The sequence below is a fragment of the Kogia breviceps genome, chromosome X, assembly GCF_026419965.1.
Source record: "Kogia breviceps isolate mKogBre1 chromosome X, mKogBre1 haplotype 1, whole genome shotgun sequence".
NCBI lineage: Eukaryota > Metazoa > Chordata > Mammalia > Artiodactyla > Physeteridae > Kogia > Kogia breviceps.
In genome coordinates, this window is record NC_081330.1 from 59,876,099 (window position 1) to 59,898,609 (window position 22,511).

Below are 22,511 nucleotides of genomic sequence, written 5' to 3' on the forward strand. Positions count from 1 at the left end.
CATACAATGTTTTCTTTCAGACCACAGTGGAATTAAACTAGAAACCAATAACAGAAAGATAACTGGAAAATCCAAAGATGTGAAGATAAAACAGCACAGTTCTAAATAGCACATAGGTCAAAGAGGAAATCTCAAGAGAAATTAAAAAAATTTTTGAATGAAATAAAAATGAAAATGCAACTTATCAAAATCAGTGATTAGAGGGAAATTTATAGCATTGAATACATATATTACAAAAGAAGAAAGATCTAAAATTAATCTTCTAACTTTCCACCTTAGAAAACCAGAAAAAGAAAAGAAAATTAAATTCAAAGTAAGCAGAAGAAAAGATATAAAAAGTAGAGCAGAAGTCAATGAAGAAAAGAAGAAATCAATAGATAAAATAACGATCTTCAGAAAGATCAATAAAATCAATAAACCTGTAGCTAGGCTAACTAAGAACAAAAGAAAGAAGACACGTGTTACTAATATCAGAAATAAAAGAGGGGACATACTGCAGAGCCTATGGACATTAATAGGATAATAAAGTAATACTATGAACAGCTCTATGCTCATAAATTTGTTGACCTATATGAAATGGATCAATTCCTTGAAGGATACAATTTGCAAAAACACACTCAAAAATAAACAAACAATCTGAAGAGGCCTATATCTATCAATGAAACTGAATCAATAGTGAATACCCTTCCCCAAAAGCACCAGGTCCCAGATGGGTTCACTGATGAATTATGCCAAACATTCAAGGAAAAAGTTATACCAACACTTTACAATCTCTTTCAGAGAATAGAAACAGAGGGAATACTCCCAAATTCATTCTATAAGGCCAGTATTACCTTAACACTAAAACCAGGCAAATAAATTATTAAGAAAAGAAAACTACAGACCGATATCACTCAAGAACACAGATGTAAAAATTCTTAGCAAAATATTAGCAATCAAATCCAACAGTGTATAAAAATAATTATATACCACAACCAAGTGGGATTTATTCCAAGTGTGAAAGGCTGGTTAAACAGTCAAAAATCAATCAATGTAATCCATCACATCAACAGGCTAAAAAAGAAAAATCACATAATTATGTGTGAAAATGAATACAGGAAACCTCAACTAAAATTGGAGTCAGGAAGGCCTGTAGAGGGAATTCTCATGCCTTATCATTTGACATCAGTTACCTCAGACAGGAAGACATCAGTTAGAGACCCCAATAGGAAGAAGTGTTGATTACAGACCACAACTGGTAGAGACATACCTTGCACTCCCAAACAGGGAGTGGAACTACTTTACTACTCCTGCAGGAGGAAGGGAGGTTTTCTTCCTGCCGAGCAATAAGCCCAGCCAATGGAAATGCTGTGGCTCATTCAATGAGGAGCCACAGTCACTTGAATTCTCACTTTCCTCCAATAAACTTTCTTTTTTCTCTTGATGACTTCCCTGTCCCACACTCCCTTCTATAAAAGCCTTCTTCTTTGTATAACCCCTTTGAATATCTGCTTGCTAGATGAGATGCTGCCTGATTCATGAATTGTTTAATACAGCCAATTAAATGTTCAAATTATTCAGTTTATTTTGTTTTTTAATAGATTGGTGGTAGCCATAAGATTTGAAGCAAACTTGGTTTTTTGTTGTTTTAAATTCTGCTCTGCATACTTGTTTGTAAGTTCTGTACCTACTGTTCATCAAATCTGTAAAAAATGATATGCTTAATAAGGTGATGCTAGCTCAGTGCTTTGAGATGATTTCCAATGTTATCTACCTTGACAAAATATAGACTTGCAATAAGAAATGCCTGAGAGTTCTCCCTACTACCCTTCCTTGTCACTCAAATGTGTCCTCAAGCCATTTCTGGTCAATGTACTTTCCTTCCTATGTGGGACAAGACACCCAGGAAAGGTCCTTCCTGGCACTGAGTGTTGAAGGCTACTGAATTTGGAAAAGCTGACTCTTGATCAGCGAAGGTTTCAGAGAAAGATCTTGATCAAAAGGGGGGAAGTGTGAAATTTTAAAAAAGGTAAGCCTAAACTAAAATTGGAGCTAAGAAAGAGTGTAGAGGGAGCTCTTACACCTTACCACTCATTGTCAATTACCCCAAACAGGAAGAAGCATTAATTACAGATCCCAGTCTGAAGAGAGAAACTTGCACTCCCAAACAGGATGTGCAAACTCCAACAGGAGGAAGAAAGATTTTCTTTCTGATTAGCAACAAGCCCAGACGATGGAAATGCTGCAGCTCATCCAATGAGAAGCTGTTGGCACATGAACTCTTATTCTTCTCCAATAAGCTTTCATTTTTCTCTTATTGGCAACTTTCTTGTCCCACCCCCTTTCTATAAAAGCCTTGTACTTTCTATAACTCCTCAGAGTTATCTCTTTGCTTGCTATGTCAGACACTGCCCGATTCATGAATCATTTAATAATGTCAAATAGATCTTCAAATTTAGTTAGTTGAATTTGTTTATTAACATGTCAATATGTAGATAAAGCATTTGACAAAATGCAATAGCCATTCATGATAAAAGCTCTCAGTAACCTTGAAAACCAACAGCCTGAAGTTGCAGTGAAAACCAGGGACCTGACAGCTATTGAAGGAGGAAGAATGGGGTTGGAGCTCCTTCAAAGACTCATTCCCAGAGAAGTGTCATTGATTGACCTGTATGATAATAATTAATCTACTTTTTGTCTGAATTTTCCTGCTCTGTCCATTTCACATAAATATAAACATACAATATGTGGTCTTTTGTGTCTGGCTTCTTCTACTTAGCATAGTGTTTTCAAGGTTCATTCATGTTATTGCATGTATTAGTGATTCATTACTTTTTGTGGACAAATAATATTCCAGTATATGGCTATGTTCCATTTTGTTTATCCATACATTAGTTGATGGAAATTTGGGTTGCTTCCACTCTTTGGATCTTAATAATGCTTCTATAAGCATTCATGTATGAGTCCTTGGATAGACATAAATTTTCATTTCTCTTGGGTATATATCTCAGTGTAGAATTACTAGGTCATATTATAACTCTATGTTTAAACATTTGAGGAACTGCCAGACTATTTCCTCACGTGGTTGTACCATTTTCCATTCCTGAGAAGTCTTTTAAAATTGTATTTAAATTAGTTGTTCATAAACATATTTTAATATGTAACATTTTAAATAGAACCACATACTAACATTCGATTGGAACATTCTGTGGGAAAGTGTTCTAATCAAATAGGCAAGGGCCTCCTCATATTGTTATCCCATATAGAGCAAAAATGGAGGACTACTGAATAGATAGACATTTTTTCTCCTAAAAATATCTAATAGTAAAAGGTAAAAAATTTATAAAAGTTTTTTTTTTTTTTGGTGGTGGTACGCGGGCCTCTCACTGTTGTGGCCTCTCCCTTTGCGGAGCGCAGGCTCCGGATGCGCAGGCTCAGCGGCCATGGCTCACGGGCCTAGCTGCTCCGCGGCATGTGTGATCTTCCCGACTGGGGCATGAACCCGTGTCCCCTGCATCAGCAAGGGTCTCTCTCTCAACCACTGCGCCACCAGGGAAGCCCTATAAAAGTGTTTTTGGAGGACCTAATCTCATTTTCCAATTGATAATGCAGCATTAAATAGATAAATATTAGCCTGAAGTTTGCATGTGATGCTGTTGCTTTAGTCATTCTTTCTTTGGTTCTGGGTTATATTAAGCATTATTATATCATGAAAGCTAGAGAAAAAATATGTAAAATAGTAGCATTTAAAATCAAATGCTAACAAAATTTAGTGGCTATTTTGAATTTTACTACAGCTTTTACTAAACTCTGTATTTTATGCAATTCAAAAATCTCAGGGGAATAAATAAAATCCTACCTGCAGCTGTAAATAAGATTCCAAGATAATTTTACAAATTAATACAGTATATGAATAAGAATTTTATTTCTTGAAGTTACATTCATTCAGTCCAATTTATGCTAATACCCTCCTTTCAATGTTCAAAGAAAGAAAAATCTGCATGTGTTAAACGTCCACCTAACATACCAGTCTTCATCATGCCAACTAGTGCAGCAAAATGAAGGGGAAGGTAAATTATTGTCCTCTCTCTTTTGTTATTTTTCTCTATGGATTCTTCAATTCTATTTTCTGGAAATGGTATTCATATTTTCACTCTAAGGTGTTTCAACAAGAAACTGCTTTGAGACACAAATACAGTTTTAAACAATTGAAAATTTGAGTGTTCTACATTTGGCCATGGCTGACCAACATCGAATCAGTACTTACAGTGGTTGAATGGTGGCAAGTGTTACACTGGATCACAGGAAAATCTCTTGTCAGGGCCAAAATACAGTTTGCATAAATGATAGCACCTATGCGTCTGTATTCTGTAAGAAAAGATAGAACTCTGAGTTTGAAGAGTCTACCCAAAGATATCTTGCAGATTGCCATCTTTGTGATAGTTTAAAATATATGCTGTAGTTGAATAAAGAGAAGATGACAAATAAAAAGAGAAACACTTTTAACTCTTCTTTTCCTTCTAGCACATAGCAGTATACCCAGTGATGACAGTGGTTGATATTTTTAGCTAGTCTGGAAATTTTGGTTATGTGGCTAGTGCTACTACTACATCCAGGATTTCACTAAACAGACATATAGAGATATTCTGCATTCTGAGGCATCCAATCAACTAACAATCTTAAAATAATTGAAACTGAGTTCAGCAATGGAAATAATGGTTAGTTTAGCATGCACATATTACACTTTGCCACCCTATATTATTGTGCACGTGTATGCTGTGTGTTGGTGGAATATTTCAGTAAATAATTAGCTATACAGAATAGCTCTTTTTAAATAATTGTTATTTATTTATTTATTCATACTCAGAAACATATTCCAACTCTGCAATAAAGTTGTAATTATCTCTTTAACAGTAAATAGTGGAATTTGTTATCCCATTTATACTTGCTTTTTGATGAATATGCAAGTAAAATTTATATGTAATATTTCTGTGTAAGCCTTTGCTTTACTGTCTTTTTTCCTTTATTTTCCAGATCAGTTTACATGCAAGATTTCTTTTTATTATTGGTAACTATAATGAATACTTGAGAATGTTTTACATAATAAGAACTTTGTTTCCTTGGTCTCAAAATCACTTGATAAATGAATTCTTCTATCAATGGAAGTGATCAAGCGATTTATCATTTCTTAGGAGGTACTGAGTAATCCTAGGGATTATATAAATTAGGTTAACCTGGTCTTGCTTTTTACCCTTCAGGAATTTGTCATCTAGAAGAATAAAAGTAATGTGTGCAGAATTACAAATGAGCATATAGATATATGATCCATTATATTTAAGAATGTGTAGTCTCTGATGAATAGGTCAGAAAATTGTGGTTTGAATTATGATGTGAAAGAATAAAGAAGCAAGTGATAAGGGGTACTTCACCCATAAATTACCCATTTCCTAATCTAACAAATCCATGATCTCTCCAAAAGATTACATAATATATAGTTCATTTCTAGTTCTCTGCACAATTCAGTAATTCTTGAACATATATTCAAAAGTAATCCTTTTGTATTTATTAAATGCATTATAGTGAAACTTCTGATAATCTTTAGATGATACCATATACAGAAAGATGTGTTAATGATGAACTTATATTTAAATCATGTTTCTGCATTTTAAAAATTGTAGTATAGTTGTCTTACAATGTTTGAACTGCACAAATCTTTAGACCAAAGGGACTTTGAAGTTCTTACCTTCATTAGCAGCTGCATCTCCAAAGGAGGAACCATACGCTAACAGTAACATTTGTCCAACCCAGCTGAAAAAATACCAAGGAGAAAAAAAGCAACATTTAATAAGAACAGCCAATGATTATTGAATGACTATGATATGTAAGGCACTTTCTCATTTAATACTCACATCAACCGTAAGAGGTAGGAACTGTTATTCCCATTTAACATGAGAAAAATGAGGTTCAGATAGGGTAAATAATATGCCCAAATTCACACAGCTAGTAGTTGGTGGTACTCTTAATCCAGGCAGTCTAGCTCCAGAGTCCACAGTCTTCACCACTGCAATATATGGCTTCAACCTGTCTTTAGAAATATCTTAAAATTCAAAGGGGTATATTCTGACACCAAAAGCTGAAAGAGGTCCATAGACACAATACTTTTCTTTACGGAGAAATTTTAAATTAATAATAGAGTAATAGCACAAACCAGAATTAAAACAAGTAGAGATCATGAGATAAGGTCAATATAAATTATGTAAAAACCTTCTTTAATCACGAGAACAAAGAAAGCTGCATCATTGATTGTTGGATACTTTCTAATCAGCTTTTCATATTACCAACATTAGAAAGCTAAGTACAAATACATGTCAATCATCCTTGTTTATAGACTAGCTTTCAAGCCAAAATAGAACTGCTCTGATGGCACCTATAGAGGCAAGATTCAGTCATAATTTCCTTATTCTAATATATGTAAATCATACTATTAAAAAATCATGGCAAACATTTTGCAAGCTAAAAGTGCTCAATTTTATATTAGATACTTTCATTTAGAAAGTACCTGTTAGAGATTTTTGCCAGGCAAAACCTATGTCTTTTGTTGTTGTTTTTTTTTTGTGGTACGCGGGCCTCTCACTGTTGTGGCCTCTCCCGTTGCGGAGCACAGGCTCCGGATGCGCAGGCTCAGCGTCCACGGCTCACGGGCCCAGCCGCTCCGCGGCATGTGGGATCTTCCCCGACCGGGGCACGAACCCGTGTCCCCTTCATCGGCAGGTGGATTCTCAACCACTGCGCCACCAGGGAAACCCTAAAACCTATGTCTTTTGATGTCTAGGATAGACTCTTTTCCCCAGATCAGCTCTGTTATTTTGCTTCTGGAAATAGTAACAGAACAAGATTCACCTCTCCCTCCTGTAATCCAAATACAAATTTTAATGATTCATAATTGATTTCACTTAAATTTAGGAAGTGATGGTTGGGGATTGACACAGATGAAAGTGAACATTTTGAATTAAAAAAAACATATTAAATATTCTAACCAGAAATGGTATTGCCATCTTAGAATGGCCATTTTGATTGCCTAAAAAAGTCCTACTTAGACTTTATTGTTTAGCACCAAATATTTACTATTATGTGGTTTTAATTTTTATGCTGAAAGTATGATATTTGAAGCAAAATAAGAAAGGCACATAATTAGTAACTTTATATTGGATTATTATATGAAAAATCATAATATTGTGAGATCATTTTAATCTGAAGGTTCTTCCTATTATTACTGATGACCTATATATACAATCTTTGCAATACAAATTTTTGTTAGCTTCTTGGGAACAGACTATAATATTGAATTTCTTTGTTAGAATTCATTAAGTGGCAATGTTTCAACCTCCTACAAATATTAGATATATTCTTAGCATGGCTCTCTATTAAATCAATGATCTTTAGTGATATAGACAGAAATTCTATTCACTTTTGCAGTCACATTTCATAATGTAAATATTTTGTAAATATCTCTGGGTAGTGTAAAAAAACCTTAAAAACAAAGATTAAAAGGTGTTTGGTTAGCAAACCATGCAATAAAGAAGTTTTCAGTCAAAACTAGGTAAAAACAGAATTCTCTCTCCCCTCTCAATTTAAAATGTTCAAAAGCCATAAGTGACTAATAGCTACTGTATTGCATAGTATAGATATAGATTATTTCCATCATTGTAGAAAGTTGAATTAGGCAGCACTGCCTTAATATATAAGAAAAAGTGATATTTTATGTTTTAGGGGTTAGTTATCTTTGACACAGAAATAAAAAATTTTCATATATTTATTTGATTGTTTTAATAAGGAATTTAAAATCTTAAGCAATTGATATTTTCATCTTTACAAAATTATAATCTCTCCATCTGCCCTTAAAAGAATAGATTATAGCTAAGATACTAAAATTGTTACTTTTCCAAAAGAAAATGTTTTTAAAAGTCTAATTTAGAAACTAAGAATTTCTCAAGTTAAGTTAGAAATTAATGTAATTTTTAAGTTACTGTATTTAAGTAGAAATAAGTTTTTCTGTGTTTTTTTCTTCAAGGTCCCAGGTATGAGAAAATCTGACATTTCTTGAAAACATAACATCAGTAGCATTGTCAGCATTCAAATAAATTATTTTATATATACATAAAAGCAGTAAGAAACTAAGCATACATTTCCCCTATTTATGTTTTTGGTCTTCTCTTCTTGAAATGTTAAGGAATAAGCTTCTTTTAAAAAAAAATAATGACCACCCTTAGCCTTACTGACATTAGATAATATAATTGATTAAATCATAAAAAGTTTAAAAATATGATAATGCTAATAATCTGCTTATTACACTGATTAGTCATTCCAGAATGTAGTATATGTTCTAAAGGAGAAATTGGATTTTTTCAATACACACAAGTATTATTATAAAATTAATTTTTACCTTTACAACCAGTTAGATCCAAGCAGTTAAAACTGTTGGGAAAAAGTTCTCCACAGTGTTTCTACACATCTTGTGACAGCATTTGTCCTGGACTATTGTTTCAAGAACGTTTGTATAGCAGACAACTTTGGAAGATAGAGGGCCCTCTAGAGCAGAGGATAGATTTGTTTCCTGAGCAGGTTAATAAAGACGTCTCTCCCTGGGGCAAAGTTTGGTCAAATCTGCTAGAATTCCTCTTTCAAAGATTGGGGAGTTCCTAATCTTGGGGTTGCTCAGATGTGACACAAGCTCACTGTAAATGCAGCACTCTTCTGGTCTGATCCACATCTCCCTCCTTGGGTTTTGGGGGGCAAGGGGAACTGATGTCAGTGAAACTCATTCTGTCTGATGGGCACTGACTAAGTCCTTGTGTCATTCTGCTAGCCTCCAGTGGCTCACATGTAGGTTTGCAAGCTGGGCAAAATCTTAGACCTTACACAGTTGCTGATAAAACATATGACAAATTAGTACTAATAGGTATGTCCTGAGAAGCAGTCTACAATCCAGAGTGTGGGAGAGAGGGAGATTGACAACGAGGATAAGGATTGAAGGAATGAGAAGTGGAGAAGGTTGGGAAAAAAACATACCATTTTATTTTGTAACAATTCCTAATCCATTTAATTTTTGGCCAGTTAAACCTGGACCTCACAAAAGAACATATGGGTTAATATTAATCTTGGTCAAAAACAAAACACCTGAAGACACACATTTGTTGGAATAAAATGGATACCTAACTAGTTTTGTAATCTTCAACCAGTTTTTCCTCACCATTGTCAGTTCTAAAAGACTCCACATTTAAAATTTAAAATTATCCCATTTGTTGATGGAACTGTTCGCTTTCTCATCCTAAAGCCACCACCCCCTTGTTCTTGCTTTCTCAGCACTAAATCAATAAAAAAAGCATTTAGTTAAAATTCTTAAATATCGTATGATATCACTTATATGGGAATTTAAAAATAAATGATAGAAATGAACATATTTACAAAACAGAAATGGACTCACAGACTTAGAGAATGAACTTACGGTTACCAGGGGGTAAGGGTGGAGGAAAGGGGTAGTTACAGAGTTTGGGATTAACATGTACACACTGTTATATTTAAAAAGGATAACCATCAAAGACCTACTGTATAGCACAGGGAACTCTGCTCAATGTTATGTTGCAGCCTGGATGGGAGGGGGTTCTGGGGGAGAATGGATACATGTATATGTATGGTTGAGCTGCATTGCTGTGCACCTGAAACTATCACAACATTGTTAATTGGTTATACTCCAATATAAAATAAAAAGTTAAAAAAGAAACTGGTCTCTTGTTCTCACACTTACCCACATGCACCCCACTCCTACACTTCCACCACTGCTGCTACTGACAGGATCCAAGAGCTGTCACTGGCCAGGGATCAATGTGCCATGAACGAGATGCCCACTCAGGGCAGGAGTCCTTTCATGGTCACCAAAATTGTTACCAAACTGGAGTTGGGTCTGCTTATCCAATGTGCAGCTAAGCTAATCTACAGACACGGGGTTGTGGTGAAGGAAAGTATAGCAGTACAGCATTTATTGCAAGCTGCCAGGCAAGGAGAATGAGTAGCTAATGCTCAAAAGACCTGAACATTCTGATGGGTTTCAGGGAAGGTTTTTTTTTTTTTTTTTTTTTCTCATTCACGGATGGGTTTTTTAAACCCATTTTTATTCAATAATTGTAAGTAGTACAAGTATTCCAAAAATATAAACAAACACTTAATGGTGTCCTACATTTCAAGTTTTTGAATACAAAAAGTTTATCAAACTGTAAGCAATGTAGTCAGAACCTCACAGCCCAGCCACAGTGGGAAGCAGTTCTCCCCCACCCTCCAAATGGTATCTTGAAGGGGGTTACGTGGCACAACACAGAACATATAAAATCGGAGATACTACAAGAAAAGAAGCTCATGGGGTGCAAAGAGGAGGGTCTGTTCCAAGGGCAAACTGCACAGCAGTAAAGGAATGGGGCAGGGGGCCAGACCCCTGCCTTCCCTCCACTGCTTGAATGCAAGTATTTACCAGTATTAAAATAAAAGGACAAAACTAAACAGGGATGGGTTTTTAAAGACAGTGTGAGGGAGAGGGTCACAGAGTGCATGATCAGCACATGCACAGTTCTCTGATTGGTTGATGATGAGATAACAGGGTAAAGTTTCGGGAATCTCGCTCATTAATCTTCTGGCTCCAACTGATCTGAGGTCTACATGCTGGTGATCAAGAGGTAGTTAACTTCCTCCACTTGGCAGGGGTTTTAGTAGCTGCAAAACGACTCAAGGATATGCTTCAGGATATTACCTATAGCCCTTGAGGAGGAACTAAAAGTCCTTGACTTGGTTTTATGCCTAAACTATTACTTTCTTTTACTTGACTGTTTTCCTTTGTTTCTATATTTTCTCACTTCCCGATTAAACTTTCTCTTTGGAACTGGGCTTAGGAAGCTAAAGTGTTTTTACCATCAAGAGATGGGGGGTTCAAGATGGCAGAAGAGTAAGACGTGGAGATCACCTTCCTCCCCACAAATTAAACAGAAATACATCTACATGTGGAACAATCCCTACAGAATACCTACTGAATGCTGACAGAAAACCTCAGACCTCCCAAAAGGCAAGAAACTCCCCACGTATCTGGGTAGGGCAAAAGAAAAAAGAAAAAACAGACAAAAGAATAGGGACAGGACCTGCACCAGTGGAAGGGAGCTGTGAAGGAGGAAAGGTCTCCACACACTAGGAAGCCCTTTCATGGGCGGAGACTGCGGGTGGCAGAGGAGGGAAGCTTCAGAGCCATGAAGGATAGTGCAGCAACAGGGGTGCAGAGGGCAAAGCAGGGAAATTCCAGCACAGAGAATTGGTGCCGGCCAGCACTGACCAGTCCAAGAGGCTTGTCTGCTCACCCGCCGAGGCGGGTGGGGACTGGGAGCTTAGGCTCCGGCTTCAGAGGTTGGAGCCTGGATCCCAGGGAGAGGACTGGGGTTGGTCATATGAACACAGCCTGAAGGGTGCTAGCGGACCACAGCTAGCTGGGAGTGTCTCCTGGAAAATGTCTGGAGCTGCCGAAGAGTCAAGAGACTTTTTCTTACCTCTTTGTTTCATGGAGGGCAAGGACAGAGGATTAAGAGCACCACCTAAATGACCTCCAGAGACGAGCGGGAGCCACAGATATCAGCATGGATCCCAGAGAGGAGCATGAGGTGCTAAGGTAGCTGATGCCACCACCAAGATGCCTGTGTGCAAGAATAGGTCACTATCCACACCTCCCCTCCTGGGAACCTGTGCAACCTGCCACTGCTAGGGTTCTGAGATCCAAGGACAACTTCCCCGGGAGAATGCACGGCACGTCACAGGCTGTTGCAACATCATGCCGGCCTCTGCCACCACAGGCTAACCCTGCATTCTGTACCCCTCCCTCCCCCCGGCCTGAGTGAGCCAGAGCCCCCTAATCAGGTGCTACTGTAACCCATTCCTGTCTGAGAAGGGAACAGACGCCCTCAGGCGACCTACACACAAAGGCAGGGCCAAATCCAAAGATGAACCTCAGGATATGTGTGAACAAAGAAGAGAAAGGGAAATCTCTCCCAGCAGCCACAGGAACAGTGGATTAAATCTCCACAATCAACTTGATGTAACCTGTATCTGTGGAATACCTGAACAGAAAATGAAGCATCCCTAATTGAGGTGGTGGACTTTGGGAGCAAAGATATTTATATATATTTTTCCTTTTTCTCTTTTAGTGAGTGTGTATGTGTATGCTTCTCTGTGTGATTTTGTCTCTATAGCTTTGCTTTTACCATTTGTCCTCGGGTTTTGTCTGTCCTTTTTTTTTTTTTTTAGTATAGATTTTAATGCTTGTTATCATTGGTGGATTTGTTTTTTGGTTTGGTTGCTCTCTTCTTTCTTTCTTACTTTTTAATTTTTTTAAATTTGTAATAATTATTTTTTACTTTAATAACTTTATTTTATTTTTCCTTTCTTTTTTTAACCCTCTTATTATGAGCTGTGTGGATGACAGGGTCTTGGTGCTCTGGCCGGGCATCACACCTGTGCCTCTGAGGTGGGAGAGGTGAGTTCAGGACCTTGGTCCCTGAGAGACCTCCCAGCTCCATGTAATATCAAATGGCGAAAATGTCCAAGAGATCTCCATCTCAACGCCAAGACCCAGCTCCACTCAATGACAAGCAAGCTACGCTGCTGGACACCCTATGCCAAACAAATAGCAAGACAGACACACAATCCCATCCATAAGCATAGAGGCTTCCTAAAATAATAATAAGGTCACAGACACCCCAAAACACACCACCAGACGCAGAGCTGCCCACCAGAAAGACAAGATCCAGCCTCATCCACCAGAACACAGACACAAACTCCCTCTGCCAGGAAGCCTACACAACCCATTGAACCAACCTTAGACACTGGGGGAAGACACCAAAAACAACAGGAAATACGAACCTGCAGCCTGTGAAAAGGAGACACCAAACACAGTAAGTTAAACAAAATGAGAAGACAAACATACACACAGCAGATTAAGGAGGAAGGTAAAAACCCACCAAGCCAAACAAATGAAGAGGAAATAGGCAGTCTATGTGAAAAATAATTCAGAATAATGATAGTAAAGGTGATCCAAAATCTTGGAAATAGAATGCAGAAAATAAAAGAAACGTTTAACAAGGACCTAGAAGAACTAAAGAGCAAACAAAGAGAGATGAACAACACAGTAAATGAAATTAAAAATTCTTTAGAAGGGAACAATAGCAGAATAACTGAGGCAGAAGAACAGATAAGTGAACTGTAAGATAAAAGAGTGGAAATAAGTACTGCAGAGCAGAATAAAGAAAAAGAGTATGAAAAGATTGAGGACAGTCTCAGAGACCTCTGGGACATTATTTTGAATTATAGGCGTCCCAGAAGAAGAAGACAAAAAGAAAGGGAATGAGAAAATATTGGAAGAGATTATAGTTGAAAATTTCCCTAATATGGTAAAGGAAATAGTTAATCAAGTCCAGGAAGCACAGAGAGTCCCATACAGGATAAATCCAAGGAGAAACACACCAAGACACATATTACTCAAACTATCAAAAATTAAAGACAAAGAAAAAATATTAAAAGCAGGAAGGGAAATACAACAAATAACATAAAAGGGAATCCCCAAAAGGTTAACAGCTGATCTTTCAGCAGAAACTCTGCAAGCCAGAAGGGAGTGGCAGGACATACATAAAGTGATGAAAGGGAAAAACCTACAACCAAGATTGCTCTACCTAGCGAGGATCTCATTGAGATTTGATGGAGAAATTAAAAGCTTTTTAAATTTTAAATATAATTTTTTTAAAAATTGCAAGCAAAAGCCAAGAGAATTCAGCATCACCAAACCAGCTTTACAACAAATGCTAAAGGAACTTCTCTAGGCAAGAAACACAACAGAAGGAAAAGGCCTACAATAATAAACCCCAAACAGTTAAGAAAATGGTAATAGGATCATACATATCGATGGTTACCTTAAATGTAAATGGAATAAATGCCCCAACCAAAAGACATAGACTGGCTGATTGGATACAAAAACAAGACCCATATATATGCTGTCTACAAGAGACCCACTTCAGACGTAGGGACACATACAGACTGAAAATGAGGAGATGGAAAAATATATTCCATGCAAATGGAAATCAAAGGAAAGCTGGAGTAGCAATTCTCATGTCAGACAAAATAGACTTTAAAACAAAGACTATTACAAGAGACAAAGAAAGACACTACATAATGATTGAAGGATCAATCCAAGAAGAAGATATAGCAATTATAAATATTTTTGCAACCAACATAGGAGCACCTCAATACATACGGCAAATACTATCAGCCATAAAAGTGGAAATCGACAATAACACGATCATAGTAAGGGACTTTAACATCCCACTTTAACCAATGGACAGGTCATCCAAAATGAAAATAAATAAGGAAACACAAGCTTTAAATAAAACATTAAACAAGATGGACTTAATTAATATTTATAGGACATTCCATCCAAAAACAACAGAATACACTCTCTTCTCAAGTGTTCATGGAACATTCTCCAGGATAGATCATACGTTGGGCCACAAATCAAGCCTTGGTAAATTTAAGAAAATTGAAAACCTATCAGGTATGTTTTCTGACCACAGCACTATGAGACTAGATATCAATTACAGGAAAAATTCTGTAAAAAATGCAAACACATGGAGGCTAAACAATACACTACTTAATAAGGAACTGATCACTGCAGAAATCAAAGAGGAAATCAAAAAATACCAAGAAACAAATGACAATGAAAACACAGCAACCCAAAATCTATGGGATGCAGCAAAAGCAGTTCTAAGAGGGAAGTTTATAGTGATAAAATCCTGCCTTAAGAAATAAGAAACACCTCAAATAAACAACCTATCCTTACACGTAAAGCAATTACAGAAAGAAGAACAAAAAAACCCCCAAAGTTAGCAGAAGGAAAGCAATCATAAAGATAAGATCAGAAATAAATGAAAAAGAAAAGAGGAAACAATAACAAAGATAAAGAAAACTAAAAGCTCGTTCTTTGAGATGATAAACAAAATTGATAAACCATTATCCAGACTCATCAAGTAAAAAAGGGAGAAGAATCAAATCAATAGAATTAGAAGGGAAAAGGGAGAAGTAACAACTGACACTGCAGAAATACAAAGGATCATGAGAGATTACTACAAGGAAATATATGCCAATAAAATGGACAACCTGGAAGAAATGGACAAATTATTAGAAAAGCACAACTATCTGAGACTGAAGCAGGAAGAAATAGAAAATATAAACAGACCAATCACAAGTACTGAAATTGAAAATGTGATTAAAAATCTTCCAACAAACAAAAGCCCAGGACCAGATGGCTTCACAGGCGAATTCTATCAAATATTTAGAAAAGAGCTAATACCTATTCTTCTCAAACTCTTCCAAAATATAGCAGAGGGAGGAACACTCCCAAACTAATTCTATGAGGCCACTATCACCCTGATACCAAAACCAGACAAAGATGTCACAAAGAAAGAAAACTACAGGCCAATATCAATGATGAACAAAGATGCAAAAATCCTCAACAAAGTACTAGCAAACAGAATCCAACAACACATTAAATGATCACACACCATGATGAAGTGAGGTTTATCCCAGGAATGCAAGGATTCTCCAGTATACCCAAATCAATCACTGTGACACACCATATTAACAAACTGAAGGAGGAAAACCATTTGATAATTTCAATAGATGCAAAAAAAGCTTTCGACAAAATTCAACACCATTTATAATAAAAACCCTCCAGAAAGTAGGCATAGCGGGAACTTTCCTCAACATAGTAAAGGGCATATATAACAAACCCACAGCCAACATCGTTCTCAATGGTGAAAAACTGAAAACTTTTCCTCTAAGGTCAGGAACAAGACAAGGTTTCCACTCTCACCACTATTTTTCATCATAGTTCTGGCAGTTTTAACCAGCAATCAGATAACAAAAAGAAAGAAAGGAATCCAAATCGGAAAAGAAGTAAAGCTGTCACTGTTTGCAGATGACGTGATACTATACATAGAGAATCCTAAAGATGCTACCAGAAAAGTACTAGAGCTAATCAATTAATTTGGTAAAGTAGCAGGATACAAAATTAATGCACAGAAATCTATTGCATTCCTATATGCTAATGATGAAAAATCTAATAGTGAAATTAAGGAAACGCTCCCATTTACCACTGCCACAAAAAGAATAAAATATCTAGGAATAAACCTACCTAAGGAGCAAAAAGACCTGTATGCAAAAAACTATAAGACACTGATGAAAGAAATTAAAGATGACACAAATAGATTGAGAGATACACCATGTTCTTGGATTTGAAGAATCAACACTGTGCAGATTCAAAACAAATTTGTGAGTCCTGTCAATGCTCTATGAGACAGATAACAGTCCCACTGGGAGACCCCAGACTAGCCAGAACTTCGGATGCATTGTCTACCCTTTTGTTCTGTCCCTAGGATGGATCCCCTATGTGGGAGGTTTCCTCTAATCCTTTCAGGTGGTTCCTTCTCTACCCTTGCCACATTTCCTCACACACATGAGCTGAACTGTACTCTGCTGAATACTGGAGGGGGAACTTATGCTGATCTAAAAGCCTCTCTCTTTGTGCAACTATTTCCTCTCCAGTATGCTCCTCTACAAATTCTAGCCCTCTTTTTCTCCCCAGACTCTTAGCTCTGTGTCTTCATTTCAGGGAATTGTCAGGCTCTGCCTGTGTTTCTCTTCCTTGTTCTTTGGCATGGAAATATTTTTTTCAATGTCTCTGGAATTACTGTCACTTATTGCCTAATGTCCAATGTCTTGAAAAATCATTTTTCATATATTTTATCCAGTTTTAGAAATTTCAGGCAGGAGGTAAAGTCTGGCATCTATTACTCCATCTTAGTTGGAAATAGAATTTATCCCTATCCTCTCTTTATATGACAATCAAAAAAACATGCCTTTGGAATTGTTAATCATATTGCCCTTGTTATAGATATAATACTGTTAGAGACAGAGGAAGTATGAACAACACTGAAACAAGATAAAATTGAAAATAGGTATAAGAAGTAGAATTTGAAACTCAGGAGAAAGGTAAGTTGTTGAGGTTTTTAAAGGAGGCCATTCAATGTATGCTATTTAAGAAAAAGAAAGACATAAGGATAAACTTGTTTAGAATATGTGCATGCTCTTTATTTTGTATGTTTTTTCTTATCAATACTTAACATTAAGAATATTCTTTTTTACACTTGATGGTGTGACTAGGATAATATGAAGGCATGAGGCAGAATATACCCTGGAATAGTTATTAGAAACTTTCTTACAGAAAGATATACAAGTAATTTAATAAACTAAATACATAAATATATAACAACTCCTAGATAAAGGCAAACAACCAAAACTATGTGTACAGATGCCAATAATTCTTCTACTTTGATTGGACTGATTTGTCAGGTTAGTTAACACCTAGTATATCTAAATGACTTTTCATTTAATTAGCCAATTGCTAGACTACTTTGGGTCAATATATTATCTATTTTGGTGTTTAAATAAATTGGACAATGTATTGGTAGAAATCAAAAATAATATGTTAGTTTTAAGAATAAGATACTTAGTGCATCACATGTTTTATTTAATTCTAAAACATGAATTGTAGTGACTGTGCCTTCATATTTTATTTGGATTAAATAACTGTAGTATTTATTCTGTAATTTTGTATCTTGAGATACTCTTCTTGCCTTTGACACTCTTTTTTATTTTGGTTAATAAGTGAAGAAAGCTTTTTAATATTTTTATATCTCGCCATATTATATCTGTTTTTCCCCTTTATTGCCAATGTATTTATCATCTTGTGTAAATAACCAAAAATTAAAGATTAATTATCTTTCAGTTACTTTCTTACAAGCATGTAAAATTTTTCTGAGCTATTTTTGTCTGTACCACTAATAAAATAAGCTTTACTCACAGGTGAAAGTACCTTGCACTTGTAGCTTCCAGCCTTTCTATTTTCTGTCTTACTGAGAAGAAAATAATTTACTTTCCAAACAGAAACAAGGGTATACAGACTTTCTGCAATGAGCTCATCTATCCAAATTAGTCAAATCTTAAAAGCAATTATAGTTTCTAAGGTTGCTGAGTCTATAAGTAATGCCACTCATGGGATCAAGCATTTGCTCTGACTTGATAATTCAGCATGATTCTGTTGACAATCCATGCTGACTATGTGTGCATATCTTTTCTTTTTATGTAGCTAATGGGATTGACAAACAAACCTATAACCCTGTCACCTCTATGCAGAACATTGCCCCTTTAGTTTTAAGTTCAAATGGCCCTGTATAAATACATTGATAATATTACTAATTTTGTATTACATAATATTTAAAGTAAAAAACACAATATTTTACATAAAATTGAAACACTGCATATCACTATATAACAGAAAAGTTTATATACGTTGAGTGGAGAATCAGGGTTATACAAAGTCTCAAGTATTCCAACAGGGATAGCCAGACCTGGGGCACAACATTTAATCCAGTGTCTCAGATTTCACATCTATTAAAAAGAAGAAGAGCACAATATTTGAAAAATTTGATCCTAATATATATCAAATTTTCTTTAAGAGAAAATCATATTGGGTATGCTTTTAAAGTAAAATCTAATTTAGTTTATAAGCCTTTTCCTATTATATATTATTGTATCATAGCTTAGATCATAGAAACTGCATTAATTTAGATGATATTTTAGTCATGATCTTTTAAATTTTGTGTAGTTTTTATTCATCAATTGTTACTGTTTTCAAATGCAGTCTCCTTCACTTTCAAAAGAAAACATGTAATATAAATCATCCATTCTCAATGATTTAATTTTCATTATCCAGTTGTATATTTTAAATTGATTATGGTATTTCTATGTAGGCAGAGATTTATTTTAACTGAAACAATTCTATACTTCTCTTCTTTCGCTTTCCCAATGAAATTACTCATAAGGCAGCTTTTTCAGAGAATAAAAGACAGAACATAACTACATGTTTTAAACTAACCAACTTCTGAAAATTTCTAAATTACATAAAATTCCTAGAAGAGGGTTAAGAATTTTAAGTTCTTGCTTTACAATCAATAGGTCAAGTTTGGTCAAGTTTAATCAACAAAGACTTACCATAGACTACTTCTAACATTTCTCTAACTGGAAGAGAAAATAATTTTGATGGAGAGAACAAAACAGGCATTAAGATTCTTTGTCTATTATTGTTTTGCTACTGGTTTACTCATTATGGAATGCGTTTACTTAGGTTGTGCTTGCACTTTGAAAGTCAAGGGGAGTTCGGCATCTCTATTAATGGTCCAGGCTAAAAGCTGCTTTTACATCACTTTAATGTTGTTTAGTGAAAATATTCAAAAGTCTCAGACTCAGTCCTGTTATTCACTTTGTATGTAATGACACATTTTTCCTTTTATATGTATCATTTAAAAATTAATTAATGGATTTAACTCTTTCAGAGCACTTTGCCTCCTTCTTCATGAAGATAATAGGAAGTCAACAAGCATGATCAGCCCTAAATATTACTCTTTATGCAAATTTGCCTGCATTCCAGTCCATCCTCAGCTCTTTTACTCTTTTTAAAAACCTAATTCCTCACACATGTTTTTGATCACATCTTCTCTTGCCTCTGATTCATCAGTCATTTCCTTTAACATTATATTTTTAATCTTCCCCATTATTGGTTCCTTCCTTCAGGTCTGTAACATATTTCCCTTTTATAAAACCACAACACTCTGTCTTTAATCCTTATTGTCTCCCAGAAACCAAATAATCTTCCTATTTCACTTCTTGATAGAACAGAACAACACATTTATTGTTTTCACATTTGCATATTTTTCAATGTCTTTCCAGGGGGGTCATAGCTACACTCATCACTCAGCCTTTTTCTGGGAATATTCACATAGCTTCTCTAATATTGTCAGAATTTTATTTTGTTTTATGACAACTTATCACTTAAGTGCTGTCAACAAAAAGGTTATTTTTTTTTCTCAAGACAATAAGAATGTTGTTGTGCTTGGGTCTCAGAGACATAAATAATAGGTTATCAATAAGACAGGATTAAATTCAATGTAATTAAAATTGAGAGTGGACGATATACACTCACTAAGAGAAGAACAATCCTTCTTTATGACATGTTGAATACAAATATAAGCAATTTTCTCTTTCGAGTTATAGGTAATTTAATTCTTCTTAAATGTAAATTAAACATGAACATAAGAGCCTTTTATAGTCAAAGGTTCATTGATGTTAGTCAACTCACTCTAAAATCAGTAGGATGTAACCTGATATACCAATAATCCGCTGCTTTCCCTAATTGAATTAATATCTTATAGTGCATATTTTATTCACATGGGAAATTTTTGTTACAAAAGTAAAAACTATCGATCAAATTCTACAGGACCATGCTTGATATACAAACAGATACAATATTATTTACTTGAGAAGATGATAAGCTTTAAATTAGTGTCACAGAGCTGTTGTCAGCTTATGGACAGCAGAATGATCAAGATAAGCATAAAATAACTTTTCAATTTTATTGTTCATTCTTTTAAAGTCAAGTTCTCAACTTGTATCATGCTACTCCTTCCTCTACATTCCAGCACACTGGCCTTGTTTTCGTTAATATAACTCTATTCAACTATACTAAACTTTATTAAGATTTAAAAAATATCATTTTAATTTTTATAAAAAACATGATATTGTATTACCTAGACTTAGTATGGTACCTGAAACACAAATGAGGCTCAATAAATATACATATGTTGGATTAATGAATGAATAACAACTACTTACTAATTCATTTCATCTGAACACTCAGCAGCAAAGTAGAAATTCTTGATTCTTGCATGCGAGGCTTGGAAAGCACTAGAGGCAAAAAGACAGAAAGCAGAGAAGTCAATTTTCTTTCCAACAATCAATGAAACATTTTATACTACAATCAGAAAGGGTTATAGCAACCATATAGTACTATCTCCATTTTGTATATAAGTAAACTAAAGTCCAATGAGATGAAATGACTTGCTAAAGTTAATATGGTAGTGAAAGAGACTTAATTAGGACACTGATTTTTAGTCCCGTGCTCTGAGAATGTTCTATGTTTGTTTGTTAGAGAAGATTAACTGCTCTTTTGTTTTTAAATTAAATGTCACAGTCAGCATGAAAAGGGTGAAATATGATGGCTTAACAAAAACTGAACTATTAATCAGAATCTACATTTCTGCAGAATAATTAGGTTTCTCTTCTTCTAAATGCCAATATTTTTTGCGTGGTATGTGAACACATAATTAAAATATGGCCCTCTTCGTTCTATCGGCTTATGCCTTATTAAAAGCAAATGAAGTATTTATGCCTATGAATTTGAGCTTCTGTTGCCCAATATTCTAATTATGAGATATGATATTATATATACAGGTTGTCTACATTATATATTTGTTAACAAATTATTTTTCCTGTTTTGCAAATTGTCAAATTATTTTACTCATATTTCTAAAGGAGACTTAGTGCTTGAAATTAGTACTACAGATAATAAGAACACTAATATTTTTTCTTTCTCTGGTGATTTTTCTTAATTTGTTTTCCTTATTGTATCATTTTTTGCCCTATAAAAGCTGTAAATCTCATGTAGTCAAACTTTTTTTTACCTTTCCCTTTATGATTTCTTCTGACAAGCTTAGATACATCTATACAGGTTTGAGAAGGAGTCACCTCTATTTTCTTCTAGAGTTTGGCTAGCAGGACATTTAATATATATGCTTTGATAGATAAAATAATCACAGTATTGTTTATCACTTTCTTTTGGTGCATATGTAAAACCATGGCTTATTTGAAACTATTAAAACAGGCATTGCCTTCAACTGAATGGTGATGCTCATGGAAAATCATAAGGTTCTTTTACTTCTGAGAATACTTTCACAAACACCAGATATGTTTATCCAAAACACATCTTATCCTAATTATTTTTAACTTACAGCTCTATTAAGAATGTAAGATGTTGAACACAAACTTACACAATAAGATAGCTCTTCTACTTTCTGTTTGTAAATTAAATACTAACTTTCTTCATATCAGTAAATAAATTTGTGACTTGGAAATCATTAATAATATTTCAGTGAAAAATTTTAAAATTTTGTAAACAAATATAAGTTCTAGCAGTAGGCTAGAAAAAATTTATAAGGCAACTTTTAGCTTCTGTTTAAAAACCTTCAGATTTTAAATATAAAACTATAGCCACCACTCTATTATTTTATGGTAGATAGTTCTTCCCATTTGTTCACTCCATTCACCCTTCTTCCATAGCATTACTGAGGTTTTCCAAATAACACTCATTAGTCTCCCAGTGCCCCAAGAAAGGGTGTAGAATGGAGGGGAAAAGGAAGCAAACATTTTTTTTTAAATCAACTTTTGTTATTTAATTCTTGATGGATGCTTTCAGACATTTTTTTTAGCACTCTGTCATTTCTGGTACA